The sequence below is a fragment of the Haemorhous mexicanus genome, chromosome 1 (genome assembly GCF_027477595.1).
Source record: "Haemorhous mexicanus isolate bHaeMex1 chromosome 1, bHaeMex1.pri, whole genome shotgun sequence".
Lineage (NCBI taxonomy): Eukaryota > Metazoa > Chordata > Aves > Passeriformes > Fringillidae > Haemorhous > Haemorhous mexicanus.
In genome coordinates this window covers 815,540-832,650 of record NC_082341.1, presented here as the reverse complement: position 1 = coordinate 832,650, position 17,111 = coordinate 815,540, and the positions used below count along the sequence as shown (strand labels likewise).

Sequence of the window (17,111 nt, the reverse complement as noted above, 5' to 3'; positions counted from 1 at the left end):
TTAGTGGAAGTGGTGTTCTCTGCATGAACTTGTGCCTGCAGAAGTGATGCTCTTTGGTGCATGATGCAACAAAACAAAGGGAAAGCTGAAGGCAGCATCTTTTACAAAACCAACATTTCTTCCAAGCCTTTCCATTGTCTGCCAGGAGTTCTGGAAGGAAAAGCTCCTCCTGAATATCTTGCACAGGTAACGCTGCAGGGACTGGAGGAGTCCTGGCTCAGAGTAGCACTGCAGCCTGTGAGTAAGTTGGCACAAACTTTGCACCTGGAAGTTGTTCTGATGTCAGTTTACTCAGGCTTTGATAACCTTCCATTGCTTTCCTCCTTCCAACACTTTGTAGAGTCAACAGTTGGTTTGTTGGGGTTTTTAGGAGGAACTCAGAATGCCCAGCTCTGAATTCCCCCAGAGGGTGCTGGGCACTGCCCAGGCTCCCCAGGGAGTGGGCACATTCCCAACCCTGCCAGAGCTCCAGGAGTGTTTGGACAGTGCTCTCAGGGATGCACAGGGTGGGATTTTGGGGTGTCTGTGCAGAGCCTGAGTTGGATCAATGATCCCTGTGGGTCCCCCCAGCTCAGGAGCTTCCATGGTTCCAGGGCTGAGCTTGTTCTGGAGCTCCTGGTGCTGTGTTCCCACAGCAGCTGAAGGTGCTTTGCCATCCCAGAGCCCCAGGATCGTTAAGGTTGGAGTCCTGTGCCCGATCCCAGCCTTGTCCCCAGCCCAGAGCCCTGAGTGCCACCTCCAGGAGCTCCAGGGATGGGCAGACCTCCCTGGGCAGCCCCTGCCCACAAATCCAGATCCATGACTGAGGCTTTTGTCTCCATTTCCATCTGTGCTGGCCCTTCCTGCACCAGCTGTTCCAGGGCTGCAGACACCCCCAGGGTCTGGCTGGGTCCCTCAGTTGGCACAAGTGGAGTGGAAGTGCCTGGAGGGGGAATTCACACCCCAGTAGCACCGAGCTGAGCCCAGCACTCAGCCAGGGGAGAGGTGCTGACATCCCTGGCCAGGTGACTGTGCTTGTTCATGACAGAGATCAGGGAACTGTTCAGGTTGGAAAGCCCAGCCTTTAACCCCAGCACTGCCAGGGCCACCCCTGGCCCACATTCCCCCTGCCACATCCACACCTTTTTGACCATTTCCAGGGCTGGTGGTGGCAGCACTCCCCTGGGAGGGCTCCAGGGATCCAGGAGATCTCTGTGGAAGTCCAGGTGCCACAGGGACCCCGTGTCCCCTCCACGTGCCAGTTTGTGCTCCTGTTCTGTAACAATGGGCTGCTCAGGGGGGTTGCCTTTAGCTGTTGCCACACCTTGGCCAACAGCTCACCTGTGACTGTCAGGCAGGACTGGGAGGCTCCTGCTCCACACCTGATATCCTCACAGGATCCTGGAATGGTCTGGGCTGGGAGGGACCTTAAGGATCACCCAGTGCCACCCCTACCATGGCAGGGACACCTCCCACTGTCCCAGGCTGCTCCAAGCCCTGCCCAGCCTGGCCTTGGGCACTGCCAGGGATCCAGGGGCAGCCACAGCTGCTCTGGGAATTCCATCCCAGGGCCTCCCCACCTTCCCAGGCAGGAATTCCCAGTTCCCAATCTCCCATCCATCCCTGCCTCTGGCAGTGGGAGCCATTCCCTGGGTCCTGTCCCTCCATCCCTTGTCCCCAGTCCCTTTCCATCTTTCTTCCCCTGGTGGGCAGGCAGTGATTTACCCCCATTTTAAAGCATTTTGGAGGACCTCCTGCTGAAGTTCAGTGATGAAATCTCTTTAGCCAGGCTCCCATGTCCTATACTGTGTGTTCCAGGATAACAGGATGCTTCCCTGAAAACATCAGCTCCTGTCTGTGCTGCTAAAATCAGTGCCAGGGTTGTGGTGCAGCTCCCTTGGGAGTCATGGCAACTGTGATGCTGCAGATCCCTCTCTCTGACAGGAGTTGGATCCATCTCCTGTAAATTAGGCCTTGCACACTTGTGTAATTTTATTTTTTTTCTATTTTTGACTGTGCAGCTTAAGGAGCATTGGCTATAAGGCTGATTGTGCAATTCTTCAATTTAATCCCTTATCCCTCTTTTGGGTTTATTTCAGCTTCTCATTGTTGTTGTTGCCATTGGAAAAACTGCCCCAGAGCCTCCTGGAAAATTATTTTATACCTTTTGATGACAGGAGGCAGCTGAGCTGGTAACAGAAACACCACAGGCATTATCAGCCTTTACAATGTGACTGAACCTTTGTGGTGCCTCTTGTGTGAATTAAAACTCAATTTGGGAATTGGAGGTGACAGTCAGGGTCTTCAGTTCTGAACTTCCAAGGAGGTGCTGGGTGCTGGGGAATGGTTAAGGGGAGAATGATGGAAAGTTTTCACTGGGCCAGGGTTGGGCTGTTGGATTCTGATCTGCTGCTGACATCCCCCTTCCCTCTGCTCCTCAAGCTCTATTTCAAAGAGAGACTGGCAGAAGATTTTTTTTTCAATCTGTCCTTGAAGAATAGTCGATTTGAGAAAAAGAAATTAATTTGTTTCAGTGTTTGGGGGCTGTATCCTCTTAGGGATTTTGATTTGCATAAGCTGTTCAGCCCAGGGCCGAGTGCTCATTGCACAACCACCCTGTGGTGCTGACAGTCTGCTCCCGAATTCCTGCATGGGGGCTGGGGGCTGCTGGAGTGCTCATCTCATGCCTGGATCCCTCTTTCCTCCCATCCATCCCCATCCCTGTGGCTGCCCCCTGTCCCCAGCCCGTGCCAGGCTGTCGTGCTGCCCGTTGCCACAGTCACCCTGGTGGATGCAGGGCAGATTTCTCAACAGTTTGTGTGCAAATCAAATCCATTTAAAAGCAAGAAATGCCCATCCCTGTCTAATGATTTGCTTTGCTTTTGCAGCCACAGTGAAGCTCTTGCTGTAAATATTTTCTTTTCCTGCCTGGTTTCCATTATTTTAAGTAGGTCTAGCATTTGCACAGTAACCTTGCAGTCATGCCGTGTTTGTAGTTCTCCTGTGGGACCCCAAACTGTAATTGGGTTTGTCTGACAGGAATTCATCAGCTGATTAACGCTGTGTTAATCAGGGCAGGGGCTGAAGGATGTGGAAGTGCAGCCAGTCATCCTGAGATCATCAGCACCCATGCAGTTGTGTGCAGGAGCTGGTAATGACAGAGGTGCTCTAATAATGCTTTAGAAATGCTCAGAGTCATCATATTGCAGGCTGTGCATTAATTAAAGGCCTGTTAGTTATCCCAGGGGGTGTGTGAGGGACACCCACATGGTGTCACCAGGCAGTTCTGGCAGTGTCACACGGCTTTGAGAGGGGACCTTGGCCCTGGGCTGCTCTCCTGCCCTAGACCCTGCTGTGACTTTGGTTCAGCTTGAACAGAAGGCTTTGGGGAGGTGTTGCTTCTGTCCCTGGCTGAAAACTGAGCTGAGCTGAGCTTACAGGATGTTTTTCCAGAGGTGCAGCTCTGCAGTGCTGGGTGCTCAGGGGCCTCTGATCCAACAGGATCACAGAATCCCTGAATGGTTTGGGTTGGAAGGAAGCTCAGACCTCATCCAGTGCCACCCCTGCCATGGCAGGCACACCTCCCACTGTCCCAGGCTGCTCCCAGCCCTGTCCAGCCTGGCCTTGGGCACTGCCAGGGATCCAGGGGCAGCCACAGCTGCTGTGGGCACCCTCCCCACCCTTCCAGGCAGGAATTCCTGGGCAGTATCCCACCTGAATCCCCCCTCCCTGTCCTGCCCCACCCCACAGCTCTGTGCTCTCTCGAGGTTGCCCAGAGCTGCTGATCCCACTGCAGATGCCCCTGGTTTTCCCCAGCTCCTTTCCCACCCTGCTGCACCAGTTCTGGTTCCTCTCCAGCTGATGCAGCCGTGCCCAGCTCTCCCTCAGAGCTGGTCCTTGGCCAGCCTTCCTGAGGTTGATTTCCTTCCTTTATTTTATATTTCTGCTCATCCTTGACTCTCAGATTTTCAAGAAAAGCTGGGAGCGAAACAAATCCGCTTCTGGCTGCAGAGTCTGCCAGGCTGAGGCTGCTGACCACATTTCCTTAGTGGTGCTGTGTAACTTTCTGGGAAATCTGAATTCCAAACCTCTTTCCCTGGCTGATGTTGCCAGTCTGTGGTTTGTGCATCGTTTGGTGAACTTTGTGTTGCCTGTGCTCGGTTTCCACTATGAAATATCCCCACAATGAACAAATATTGAGTTGGAAACACTCTGAGTGTGTTTGATTGCTGGTTTTGGCTGATCTCTGGTTTTTGGTGTAAATTCTAAAGCAGGATTTGATCTGTAAATGACCCGTCCTATAAAACATGAGGTTGTGTGTAAGGTTTGTGCAACTCCACACCTTTGCAATGTTGACCTTGTAGTACAAGGTTCTGGTGGTCAGAATCCCAAATATTCCAGTTTTATCCTTCAGCCTGGCTTCTTGCAGCCTGTGGGAAGAAGTGATGCATGAGTTGAGCAGGGCTGGTTCCACAGCCCCGTGTGTGTGTGTGTGAGCACAGGGGGCAGGGTGTGTAAATCCCAGGTTCCTGGGCACACAGAGCATGTCCTCGTGGCTCTGCTCGCTCTGATTGCTGGTCTTGCTAATAACTCTTAATTAGAGACCACACCAACCACGCTGGCACCGAGGAGCTCATCATCCTGGAAAGTGATGTTGCCTTAGAAACCAGTGCAAGAGGCTGCACAGAAATGATTGTGTTAGATTAAAGCAAAAAAAACCCCAGAGCATTAGCAGGGATAAGTAATAGCTTCGGGAGTGAAGCAAAAATAGAAGCACTAGGCTGATTCATCTGCTGAGGCTGGGAGGCTGCAGATTGGGTACCAGAGCTGACGTGGGATGTAGTGATCTCCGCCTGCTCCGGGGACTGGCACAGCCCAGCTCCACCTGGAGCAGCCCTGGGAGGGCTCAGGCATCCCTTGGGATGGCTGCCCTTGGAAAAGGATCAGTGAAAGCATCCCAGCAGATCTGAGTGCCTGCAGAGGTGGTTGGTGCTGGGACTGAGACTGGGCTGGGCGTGCTCAGCATCCCAGGCTGATCCTGTCAGCTCTACCTGCAAGCAAGGACAGGGTTTAATAAAAGGATGTGAACAGGCAGAACAGAGCCTTCCTCCCTGTGAACAGGCAGAACAGAGCCTTCCTCCCTGTGAACAGGCAGAACAGAGCCTTCCTCCCTGTGAACAGGCAGAACAGACTCTTCCTCCTCGAGAGCAGGCAGAACAGAGCCTTCCTCCCTGTGAACAGGCAGAACAGAGCCTTCCTCCCTGTGAACAGGCAGAACAGAGCCTTCCTCCCTGTGAACAGGCAGAACAGAGCCTTCCTCCCTGTGAACAGGCAGAACAGAGCCTTCCTCCCTGTGAACAGGCAGAACAGAGCCTTCCTCCCTGTGAACAGGCAGAACAGAGCCTTCCTCCCTGTGAACAGGCAGAACAGACTCTTCCTCCTCGAGAGCAGGCAGAACAGAGCCTTCCTCCTCGAGAGCAGGCAGAACAGAGCCTTCCTCCCTGTGAACAGGCAGAACAGAGCCTTCCTCCTCGAGAGCAGGCAGAACAGAGCCTTCCTCCCTGTGAACAGGCAGAACAGAGCCTTCCTCCCTGTGAACAGGCAGAACAGACTCTTCCTCCCTGTGAACAGGCAGAACAGAGCCTTCCTCCCTGTGAACAGGCAGAACAGACTCTTCCTCCTCGAGAGCAGGCTCTCTCACCTCGGGAGGGACTGGGACCCTCAGGCAGTGAGGGAAGCTCCACGTGCAGAGCTGGACTGAGGCCTGATTTACAAGATCTTGTCATGGTGTTCCTACTCCTGCCTGGCATGAAAGGTGCTGGAGAGCCCAGAGGAGAGGGAAAGCCCAGATTTGGTACTTGAAGAGTAGGAAATGTTCCTCCATGTTGAACTGAGGGTAAAAGCAGTGGTGGAGCTCCTTTGAGGGTATCTGACTCTCCCTTCCAACCCAGCTCTGCTCCAGTGAGACCCTCCCTTACTTGAGTCTGCTCTCAAAATCTGCCCAACTCTGTATTCTGAGCATCCTTCCACCCTTTCTGGCTCATCTTCACTGACCAGTTTGCCTTTTAATTCTTCAGAGAATTTAAGGTTTATGGGAATCTAAAGGACAAGAAGGAGCAAAGCTCTGGTGGGGGAGCTGCTGGTCACAGCGAGTGGCCATTCCTGGCCTTGCACAACCACTGTGGCACATGTTCAGGCACAGAATATTCATAAACAGAAATTAAAAGAAAGGGGCTGGGTAGAAGATAGAGGCCAGGGCACTGGAGCTGGGCAGGGCTCTGGGAGCAGCATGCTGTGGGCAGGAGGAGGCTGTTGGGAAGCTCTCAGTCTATGAACTCTGCATTACCTCCATTAATGTCCTGAGAGATTAAATACTGGCTGACTTTGGAGATTTTTCATAGCTAAGCATTCTCCTGCTTCTGAGCATCCCAGGTATTGACTGTGGTTCATTTCCTGCATTAGAAAATATTATTTAATAAGGCAGCAGCAGCAGAGGCTGTTACTGGCTGGGCCCTGACATGGAGCCAGGCTTTCTTGCCTGTGATGTAAATCCCTTCCATGATCCCAGGCTCTGAAGTACCAGCCCCAAAATCAAAGGGGGTTTTCTCCTCTGTTAGAAAGGGTAGATATTTGCTTTAAAAAAAAAAAAAATCAAATGAAAAGCTCCTCAGTGGTTTCAGAGAGCTTTACAGGGCTGCCTTCACTCCTGGGGAAGTGCTTTAAGGGATCTCTGGTGGATTGAGACTTCCTGTAAAAAAAATCTTGGTTTGGATTGAGTGAGCAATGGAGGAATAACAGTAATTACACGGATTAGAGGAACTCAGGGCCTGCCAGATTGGGGAGCACAGTCAGTACTTTCAGAGTGAGCAAGTGCTTGCAAACATTAGTCCTACATCAGGGAGGAGGGAGAGCACGAGCCGTGAGCTGAGAGCCCGTTTCCCACAGCAAGACACCTCGGAATATTTTAAAGCAGAGAAAAATTGTTGAGGCTCTTTGAGAAGTGAAGGTTGTGGGTGGAACTATTCTGGTTAATTAGAGGCTGTCAGGAAAGATTCATATAACTTACAGTTCCTTAGTCATTGTTTTTAAATATAGCACTGCCTTAAATCCCAGGCTTAAATACAAGCAGATAAATGTGTGGATTGTAGCATTTCTCACAGCAGGTTCAATTCAGGGGGCGTAGTGGAACTTGCAGGCTCTGGGTATAAAAATACATTTCTTTCAGTTCAACTCGAGCAGGGGAGGCCTTTCCATGAGCTCTGAGGACATTTTCTCCAGAGTGGAGTGTGGTGATACCCAGGATGGTTCATGTGCTGTGATCCTGGTTCAGAGAGCAAAATCTGCCTCAGTCAAGGATTAAGCTGCACCAGACACTTAAGAATAAAAGCTGAATCTGCAGTTTAGTGCTAATGCAGCCTCTGAGCAAGCTGCAGCCCAGTTTAACCAGGGGAGTGGTGTCCAAATCACAACTCCCAGCTGAAGGAGCCCTGTGGGGTGCTGGGACAGAGGTGGCTGAGGAGGGCACATCAGAGGTGTTGAGGCTGGATTGGGATGGATCAACACAAAGTGTGCAGTGCCGGTGTGGATGAAGGGTGACAGAAAAAATCCACCTGCAGCCAGGACAACAAGCAATGAAGTTTGTATTTTTGTCAACTGGGGCACATGTCTGGTTTGTCTGGCAGATTCTGTGGACCCAAAGAGGCAGCTGCTTCAAAACACAGATATGTGGCATCTTTAAATCAGCTAAAAATATTGTAAAATATGTTCATGTTCAAAAAACTATGATGAAAATGAATCTTGCTGCATTTGAGACTCCAGGACCTTCCCAAACACATCCCATCCCATCCTTTTCAGCTTTGTCCTCTTGCTTACGGGAGCGATCCGGTTTGTGAATTGTGAAATGCTCATTACAGCAGGACTTGTGATCACTGTTGACTCCAGAAGAATATATTAAAATTCACAGAAAACAAAGCCCTTGTGCTGAAAGGGCTCATTCTGCACTGTGCTGTTGGGGCTGGGCTGGGGGGGCCGTGCCTTGCTTTGGTTTGCGGGGGCATCGCTGACCTTGGATGCTGCATGTTCTGGGAATGGCTCATCAGCAGGAACTGATACCGATCAAAGCATCGATCACAGCAGAGCCTGGCAGAGCAAAAGGAGAGGCCGAAATCCCCCCAGACGTGTGGCGGCCCCTCAAAGGCTGCTGACAGAAAAACCCTTCCCCTGAGCCGATAAACGCACGGCTGCCTCAGCCCAGGGCCGGGCGCTCGCCTTCCCCAAGTGAATTCCTGAGGATTCTCCACAAAAGGATGCAACCTGCCGGTTTCTTTTGAACTAGTGGCTGCCTGCAGTAAGTGAAGGCGACGGCGCAGGGGGTGGGGAGGACGGGGTTTGTCACGAATACCGGGGGCACGCCGTGTCGTCACGGCAGCGAGCCCGGCGCGCCGAGCGCTGCAGCGGAGCCGCGGAGCCGCCGCGATGTCCCTCTCCAACCAGCAGCCCGAGTACAGCCCGCTGGGCAAGGGCAAGAGCCCCGAGAGCTTCCCGGCCGCCTTCCACCGCATGGAGTCCCCGAAAGACTTCGGCAAAACCGAATTCGAGTGGCAGAGGACCGAGGGGAAGCTTAACGAGATTGGCTTGAACGTGAACTCGGGGGGACCGATTAAGGACGGGCTCGTTAAGAACGCCGGTTTCACGGATGAGGACAAGCTCTGCTTCTTCGAGGGAAAACTAGACAAAGAGCTAAAAATAGCTCAGAAAGACAAAAGAGAATTTGAGGTGCCGGGCAAGAAATACCAGGCGGCTGCGGGTCACCTTGAGAGCTGGTCCCTGATTTCGGAAACCTTTCCTTCTGCTGAAGGCAACTTCGGGAACCCTAAAGCCACCGATTTCCGCGTGGGACAGGCGGGAGCCGAAAAAGCCGCTCCTGGGCTGGGTAAAAATGAAGCCGTCACCGACCAGGAGAAAGCCGTGGGCAAGGCTGGGATGGAGACCAAGTGCCAGCCGGAGCCGAAGCTGCCCCATCTCTCCGTGCCGGAGAGCGATGCCGGCAAATGCATGAAGGAGCAGGAAATCAGCGTCTGGAACCCCAATTTCCAGCCTATCCTGCCGAACGACTCGGGGTCTAAAGAAGCGGCCGTGAAAAAAGATGGAGCCCCCGGCTATTGTGTCCTGGGGGTGCTTAACGAGAGCTACGGGCAGAGCGGGCTCTCTTCCCCCGCTCCCGCAGCCAAAGCGGCCCCTCCGACCACCACCGTGGAGCTGGCCCAGGACGAGTCCAAAAGCAGTGACCTGAGCGAGAGCCCCGAGATGGAGGAGGAGATGGAGGAGCAGCTGGGCTCTGAGGGCAGTTTGCTGGCCAGGGCTGCCCACCAGAGGAAGGCGATGAGGCGTGCGATGTCAGAGTGCTCTCACTTGTCGGTGCCCCTAACCCTTAACCTGGCCGATAAATACCCTGAGCCGGTGCTTAGAGAAGACGTCGCCACTGGGCTGCTCTCTCCTAATAGCAGCCTGACCCAGAGCCGCAGCCCCACGGCCGGCAAGCCGAGCTCCCCGATGAAGCGGTCGCTGACGGTGGCGGAGGAGCAGGCGGCCCTGGGCGGCCCCGCGGCCCCGCCGAGCCCCGGCCCCGGCGCGCAGCCCCCGGCCCCGGCGCGGGAGGAGCCGGCCGCCAAGAAGCGAGAGGAGTGGAACGGCAGCAACTCGCTCAAGAAAGAGCTGGGCAGCCCGAGCGTGTTCCACAGCAAGCTGGAGCAGATCCCCGAGCTCGGCAGCCAGGACAAAGAGCGGCAGGAGGCGGCGGGCAAGAGGGACAAGAGGAACGGCGGCGATGGAGCGCCGGGGCTCGACGCTCCCCAAGGCAAAGGCGCCGAGCCGGAGCCCGGCAAAACGGCTCCTCTAGAGAGGAAAGAAATCGAGGTCAGCAATGTGCAGAGCTCTCCGTCTCCCAAGCAAGGAGATTTACCACGTGATGGTATGTTACTAATTTTTACCTCTCCGGGCAGGGAGCGGACAGGAGCTGGGAAGTGCCGAGTGACTTCAGAGCGCACCTGGGAGCCCGGCACCGCCGTGCTCGGCAGGCAGAACAAAGGATGGGTCTGTACAGATAGAAATGGAGGGGAAAGGGGGAAATTAATTGCCTGGCTGGTGCTCAGCGTCTGGTGCAGCAGCAGCTGTTAATGGCTTGTCGGGATCCTAAACCTGAGCAATGGATTTTCAGATCCGTGGCATCCACGGGGGTCCCCGCGGGTCTCCCCCGGGTCCCCTCCTGCCACGCCTCCCCCGAGCAGAGGTACCCCAGATCACGAGCTGTATTGTGAGAGCAGGGTGATAGCAAAGTTAAACCCTTTCAGCTCCTGCCAAAAAAATCTGCGGATTGTGCTTTTCCCGTAAGCTTCTGGCACTCAGTTTGAGGGGAGCACAAGAGCGATGGGTGCAATGATTTATGGAGTTAAGCTCTTCCCGGTGCTGAAATTCAAAGTGGAATTTCCCTGTCACTTTCTGGAAGCTCTTTCCCAAACCCCCCGATTGAATGGAGCCGTTCCCATTCCAAGGGTCAATAGCAGCCTGTTGTATTCTGTGGGGTTTGTTGTTTCAATGGTGCTGTGGTGTATGAGGTCACTCTTCCCGGATTTAAAATCTGTGAGAAGAGTAGTTAATCTTTGTTCTCCCGCCTGGAACAACATCTCTGTGTCCCCCCTGCCAGCCCCAGCCAGCAATAAACCTGCTTTTTTCCCAGATTTTGGATGCGACCACGGTGTTTGTGCTTTGTCTGTCGCCCGCATTAACGAGAGGAGAGAAAATGTGTCAGGGGATAAAGACAAAAGATTTGTAAGAGAATTTTTGCGTCCTTTTGTAGCCAGCTGGTTTGTCAGCCCCTGGGAGGGCTGATGTGAAATGGAAAGTGTCACGTTGTCGAGGGAGGAGGGGGTAAAACTCAGGTGTGCAGGGGAGTGAGCTCCTCAGGTGGAGCCCCAAAACTCTTGGGGTGAGCTGAGCTCTCTGAGCGGGGCAGGGCAGTCCCCGAGGGGCTGTGCTCGCTCACACAGCCCTGGGTTTGTTCTCCTCTGGGTTTGTGGTGTGTGAGTGACACCCCATGGTCACTCTCACTGCCCGTGCAGGGCTCTGGTCATGGCCCTCCAGCCACTGGTCACTCACCACTGCTGGGCCTAATGAGAGGTCTACTTTCTCCAGTTAGCTCTCTAGATGCTTCAGGTCCCAATCTCATGTTTGGGGAGCTGTGGAACAAGGTTTGGGCAGTACAAACTCCCCTCTGTGGTGTGCCAATGTGTCTCACCTTTTCACTGAACCACAGGATCCCAGGATGGGCTGGGTTGGAGGGACCTCAAAGCCCATCCATGCCACCCCTGCCATGGGCTGGGACACTTCCAGGGATGGGGTGTTGAGGATGGGGAGATTCTTCCCTTTCTATCCTCTCAGTGTTCCCTGGTTCCTCACGGTTGGCTCCAGGGACAGATTTTAATGAGCTCAGGTAGTCCTGGCTCCTTGGAGCCTGAGCAGAGCTGTCAGCTCCTGGCAGGCAGGTGGGAGCCTCTGGCTGCCCTGTGGTGGTCCCAGGGTGGTCCTGGCTCGAGCCAAGGTTGGACAGGACACCTGGGGATGTTCCCTTGGGCTCAGGTCAGACCCTCGTGTTCCGTGGTCACCTGGGCTTGATTTTGTACCTAAACATGAGAGGGTCATCAGTTGTCTTGGGAACTGAAACATGGCAGGAGTAAAGAGGTGTCGACAGCAAATGTGGAGCAGCAAAAAGCCCAGAAATGATGTATTTGTGCACACCTTTCATGTCAGAGTTCTTGGGGTGAAGGGGCTTGCCATCGCCTTTCGTGTCACAGATTTTTTGGGGATTTGCTGATGTCTTTCATGTGCCAGGTTTTTGGGGTTTGATGACACCTTTCATGTCACAGTTTGAGGGGTTTGCTGACACTTTTCACATCCCAGTTTTTTGGGGGTGATGGTGTTTGCTGTCACTTTCCATGTCCCAGTTTTTTTGAGGTGATGGGATTTGCCGACACCTGCCCTGACACCAAGGTTTAACTACAAGACAAATCAGCCACAAGGTTCATATTTTGGGCAACTGGGACCCCCAGTTTGGCTTGGCTGGTGAATTCTGTCCAGCTCAAGGGGCAGCTGTTTGAAAGCACAGCTCTGTGGGATCTTTAAATCAGACAGAACATTTAAAACCTCATCTGAAGTGGATTGACATGTTTTCCCCAGAGGGGCTGAGCATCAGTGATGGAAAGGTCACTGAGATGGGAGTGCTCCGTGTTCTGGCTGGGTTGTGTTTTGCAGATGGTTTATTCAGATTGCCAAGGGTTTTTTAGCATTTGGTTTAAAATTTTGCTCTTGCAATCTTTGTTATGAAAGCTTGTTTGTTGTCCTTCCAATCACAGGTCTGGGTGAGCTGATACAGAGATAACTGAGCTGGCAGAGCTCTCACAGGCATCAGGATCGTAGAAGTTCAAAAGTTATTTTCTACTCTTTGTAGTTTTTACTATTTTAATCTCTGGGTTTATCCTCTCCTGGGTGCAAATAAAGCAGTAAATGCAAAGAAATGTTTTCTGTATGTGCAGTTTAGAGGATTTTCAGAATGCAAGAGAAGCTGGACAGAAATTTCTCAGGTGTTCCTGAAAAGCTTTCCAACTTTCTGTGCTGAGGATTTTTGCCTCTCCCCTGGTAATCAGCAGAGAGATGGTTATAGTAAAAATAACTCCCCCAGCAGGCAGTGCTGGCTGGAAGGTGGTGCTAAATCCCTCCTGTGCATTTCATTCACTCTCAGTTCCTATCCTGAATCCTGATCAGCCTCCCTGCCTCATCTCAGCACTCACCTTGCAGCTCTGCATCCACTCACCAGGCAGAGGGCTCAGGGCATCCATTTGATCTGACACAAAGAGGTTTTCCCTCTTTTTTGTTAACCCCTCTCTTTTTCTGCCTGCTCTGTCTGTTCACCCTGACCACAGTGCTCACACCTGGGGTAACAAATTCTGTCACTTGCACCTTTTATCAGCCTAAAAACACTTGAAAGAATTGTTCAGCCTGATCCAAGTCATTTGTATGGTATCTCCACTTAAAGCAGACTTCCTTGGTTCTGCCCACCCAGGGTTGTGGGATTTTTTGCTAAATATCTGCTCCTCTTGTGTTCTTTTAATAGAAGGAATTAGTAGAATTGTACATAAAACTTGCTTTTCTTCCTTGCAGACAGGTGGGTGTTGGTGTGATCACAGAATCCCAGGATGGTTTGATTGGAAGGGACCTTAAAGCCCACATTGATGGCACATGTAGTTTAATTTTAGTTTAATTTCCTGTTAAAAACTGCCCCAAAGATGCTCTCAGTCCCAGCCCTCGCGTGCCCAGGGCGGGTATTTTCAGCCAGGAGATCCTGGCTGCAGATTAGTCCTGATCAGAGCTGAGCCCCAGGACCTGCCCAGCTCCCTCAGGAAGCAAATCTCCCTGGCCAGGTGGCCCTGTTGTTCCCAGCACTGAGGACAGGTTTGACACCTGAGTGTTGTGTGATTTATTGGCATTTATTTGTAGCCAGTGTCACCTCCAGCAGTGTCACTGCCAGGAGTGATGTCCTTCAGCACTGCCTTCACCTTCTGCCTTCTCTCACTCCCTTGGTCTCTCCCTGAAATGTTTCTGCTCTGGAACACCAGGAACTGCAAGATGGGTCTGTCACATCCAACACCATCCTGGGTTTCAGCTCTGGTTTTTATACTCCATGGAGTCCAGCCTGACTTCCAATCTCCTGAAGGATTTTTTTTTTTCAGCAGAACACGGTGTTTTAGAGGAGTGCAGAATCCAGGACTCCCAGCAGCAGTGAGGGTGGGAGAGCCCTGGCCTGGAGTTTGCACTGATTGAAGTTAGTGCTGGGGTTGGGAATGCAGCCCAGGAGAAAAGCCTGTGAAAAGCCAACACTGCAGTGGTGCTGTGGGGTGCAGGAAATGGTGTTTGCCATAGGGGAGGAGAGACAGAAGTGAGGGCAGCTGCTCTGTGCCTGCTTGGGATTGGGGGATGCTGGGGAACCTCCCTGGAATTCATTGGATCATCAGTGACCCCTTTGTGCTTGAGTATTCCAAGACAGGATTGTCTTTAGTTTACATTTTGAACAGTGTGGGGCAGTTTTATGCCTTCAGACACTGAAAAGCTGAAGAGGCCCTTGGGGCAGAGGTCTGGAGGGACAGGACCCAGGGAATGGCTCCCACTGCCACAGGGCAGGGATGGATGGGAGATTGGGAAGGGATTCCTGGCTGGGAGGGTGGGGAGGGGCTGGGATGGAATTCCCAGAGCAGCTGGGGCTGCCCCTGGATCCCTGAAGTGCCCAAGGCCAGGCTGGAGCACCTGGGACAGTGGGAGGTGTCCCTGCCATGGCAGGGCTGGCACTGAAGCTTTAACCTCTCAACCCAAACCAGTCTGGGAATCTCTGAATTCCATGGCAGTAGCCTGGATGTCCCCTGGCCCAAGCACTGCCCAAGCTCAGGTGGGCACCTGGAGAGTCTCTGGGGTTTCACCAACATTCAGAGCAGCTTTAGGGCCAGCCTGAAACTGGAATTTGAGCCCTGTTTCTTGCCTGCTCCTCCCTGGATGTCCTGCCTAAGGCAGCTGCAGGTCAGGAGGGGTTTGCTGCTGGGTCCCTGTGATGGGAGGTGTTACTCAGAGCAGCCTCCTCATTCCAGGTTGTGCCCTGTTGGGTGAATGTGGGAGGCACTTGCTGGAGTAAAAACAGAGTCTTAACAATCCTGGAGCCTTAGGGTTACAAATGCAGGCAAAGAGGACATCTGATTTATTCTCAGTTTGTGATAACCAGGGAAAATGTCCATGTTGACTGAGTTGCATTTGTTGCCAAATAAAATGCTGAGCCCTCTGCATTTGGGTCAAGCAAGAGATGTTGATTCTGCCTTTTCTGGAGAGGAGGGAGCAGCTCAGGGTTGTATTTCTGCCCAAACCAAGATTTGTTGTATTTGTAGATACTTTTCTGAAGAGCCTTAGACAAAAATGCTTTATTTGAGGGTGGGTTTTGGGATGTAGTTGCTCCTTTGGGGTGCTGAGGGATGAGGAGGGAGCTGAGGGATGAGGAGGGAGCTGAGGGACGAGGAAGGAGCTGGTGCCTCTCTGTGGTTCCACAGGAGCAGGTTTTGTTCCAGGGCTTGTTTACATTCAAGAGGGAGAGTAAAGACAAGGATGGTCATTGCCTTATTGCTTAATCTATTTCTCTTAATGGATTTTCAGCTGATGACTCTAATCCCGATGAGAATTATGGAGCTGTTTCATTGAATGATGTTTTAGTTGAGCTTAGCCTGCTAAATATCCCTGGCTGGGGATCTGGGGATGATGCCTGGCCTGGTTCACGTTGGGCTGCAGCTGCAGGTGACACAGGGACTGCCACCCAGGGCCAGAGGGACAGCTGGGAGGGGCAGCATCTGGGGGATACAGCCTCAACCATCCATGGAAATCTCCTTTACTAGAGGGAGAAAGGAATCATGGAAACATGGGGAATATCCTGAGGCAGGAGGGACCCACAGGGACCATTGATCCAGCCCCTGGCCCTGCACAGACACCCCAAAATCCCACCCTGGGCATCCCTGGGAGTGCTGCCCAAACTCTCCAGGGGCTCTGGCAGGGCTGGGAATGCTCCCATTCCTTGGGGAGCTTGGGCAGGGCCCAGCAGCCTCTGGATGGGACACAAGGAGCAGCAGTCCCAAAAGGCAGGATGGGGTTCCAGATCCAGCCTTTGCCTACAGGAGCACTTCTGGCCTGTTGAGAGGAGCCCAAGACAGCTTCTACCAGGGTCTTCCTTTTGGCATGAGGGTGGATTTTGGGGAATGCTTGCTCTCTCCTAAGCTGCTGGGTGGTGTTGAGCTCTCCAGGCATTGCTCCTGAGCTCTGTGATTTATAAAACAGTGCAGTAACACAGTTTAACTCCAAAAAGATCCTCCTGGGTGCATTTCTGTAAGTGCTGTTGCCTCATTTTACTTCTTGAGAGAATACAAACAGCAAAGCTTTGCAGGTTTCGTGCCTGTTTGGGTTTTCCACAGAGTTGCAGCTTTTGTGAGAGCTGTTACACAAAGCTGAAGGTTTGTGTTTGCTCCCTCCTGGCTCAGCTCAGCATCACCTCACACCAGCTGGGACTCCACACTGCATTTGTAGGATGGAGGTGCCATAAGGATGCTTCTGTGTGGCTTTCCTCCAGCACAGGGACTTGGGGGAATCCAGAAGGAGAGAGAACAAAAGAAAAAACTCTGTCAATTCATAAATCTTAATGTTTGAAAGAGGGAAAGGTCAGGTGAAGATAAATGGAAAAAAATCCTGGTTGTGAGGGTGGGGAAGTGCCCAGAGCAGCTGTGGCTGCCCCTGGATCCCTGGCAGTGTCCCAGGCCAGGCTGGGCAGGGCTGGCAGCAGCCTGGGACAGTGGGAGGTGTGCCTGCCATGGCAGGGGGTTGATGATCTTTAGGGTCTCTCCATCCCAAACCATCCTGGGATTCCATGATTCCACATGCTTCCCTTTGAGTCCAGTGTCTCAGTGCACACCTGGTCCTCCAGGGGCTCTCTGGAATGAGAGCTGTGATAAATCAATCAATCAATCAATCAATCAATCAATCAATCATCCTGGGGGAGCTCACACAGGCAGTGGCCAAATAAGACCCCTCAGCCTGGAAGAGGGAACGTGGGGAGGGAGGAGGTTGTGGTTGTGTCTGAGAAGTCATCAGTGGCAGGGGGGTTGTGAACAAGAGGAGACAGTTCTGCTTCTCCAGGATAAGAATATGGGTCAGCAAATGAAAATAACAGCAGCAGCTGAAAGCAAACCATGCTGGGTGACTGCTGAGAGATTTCAGCAAAGCTGTGAAACAGCTTCTGCCAGCAATTTGGGAACTGTGAGATTTTAGCTTTTTTATTTATTTATTTATTTTTCCCAGGAGGGTGAGCAGCTAGGGGAGCAGAAGCTCCCAGCTGTGGAATGCCCATTGCTGGAGATGCTCAGAGTAAGACTGAACACCCCTGAGCAGTCAGGTGTAGCTGGAGTGGGGGACTGGGGTAAATGACCTCCCCTGAGCCCCTCCAGCCTGCCTTGTCCTGGTACCCCATGGCTGCCTGTGCTCAGGAGCTCTTGGGCAGGCAGGTG

General features: G+C 52.7%; 1 protein-coding gene across 10 annotated transcripts in view; it reads left to right on the top strand.

Moving 5' to 3' along the window:
- The window catches only part of MAP4 (microtubule associated protein 4), a 148,536-nt gene that overhangs the window by 103,659 nt on the left and 27,766 nt on the right, over positions 1 to 17,111 (top strand). The window lies entirely within an intron of this gene.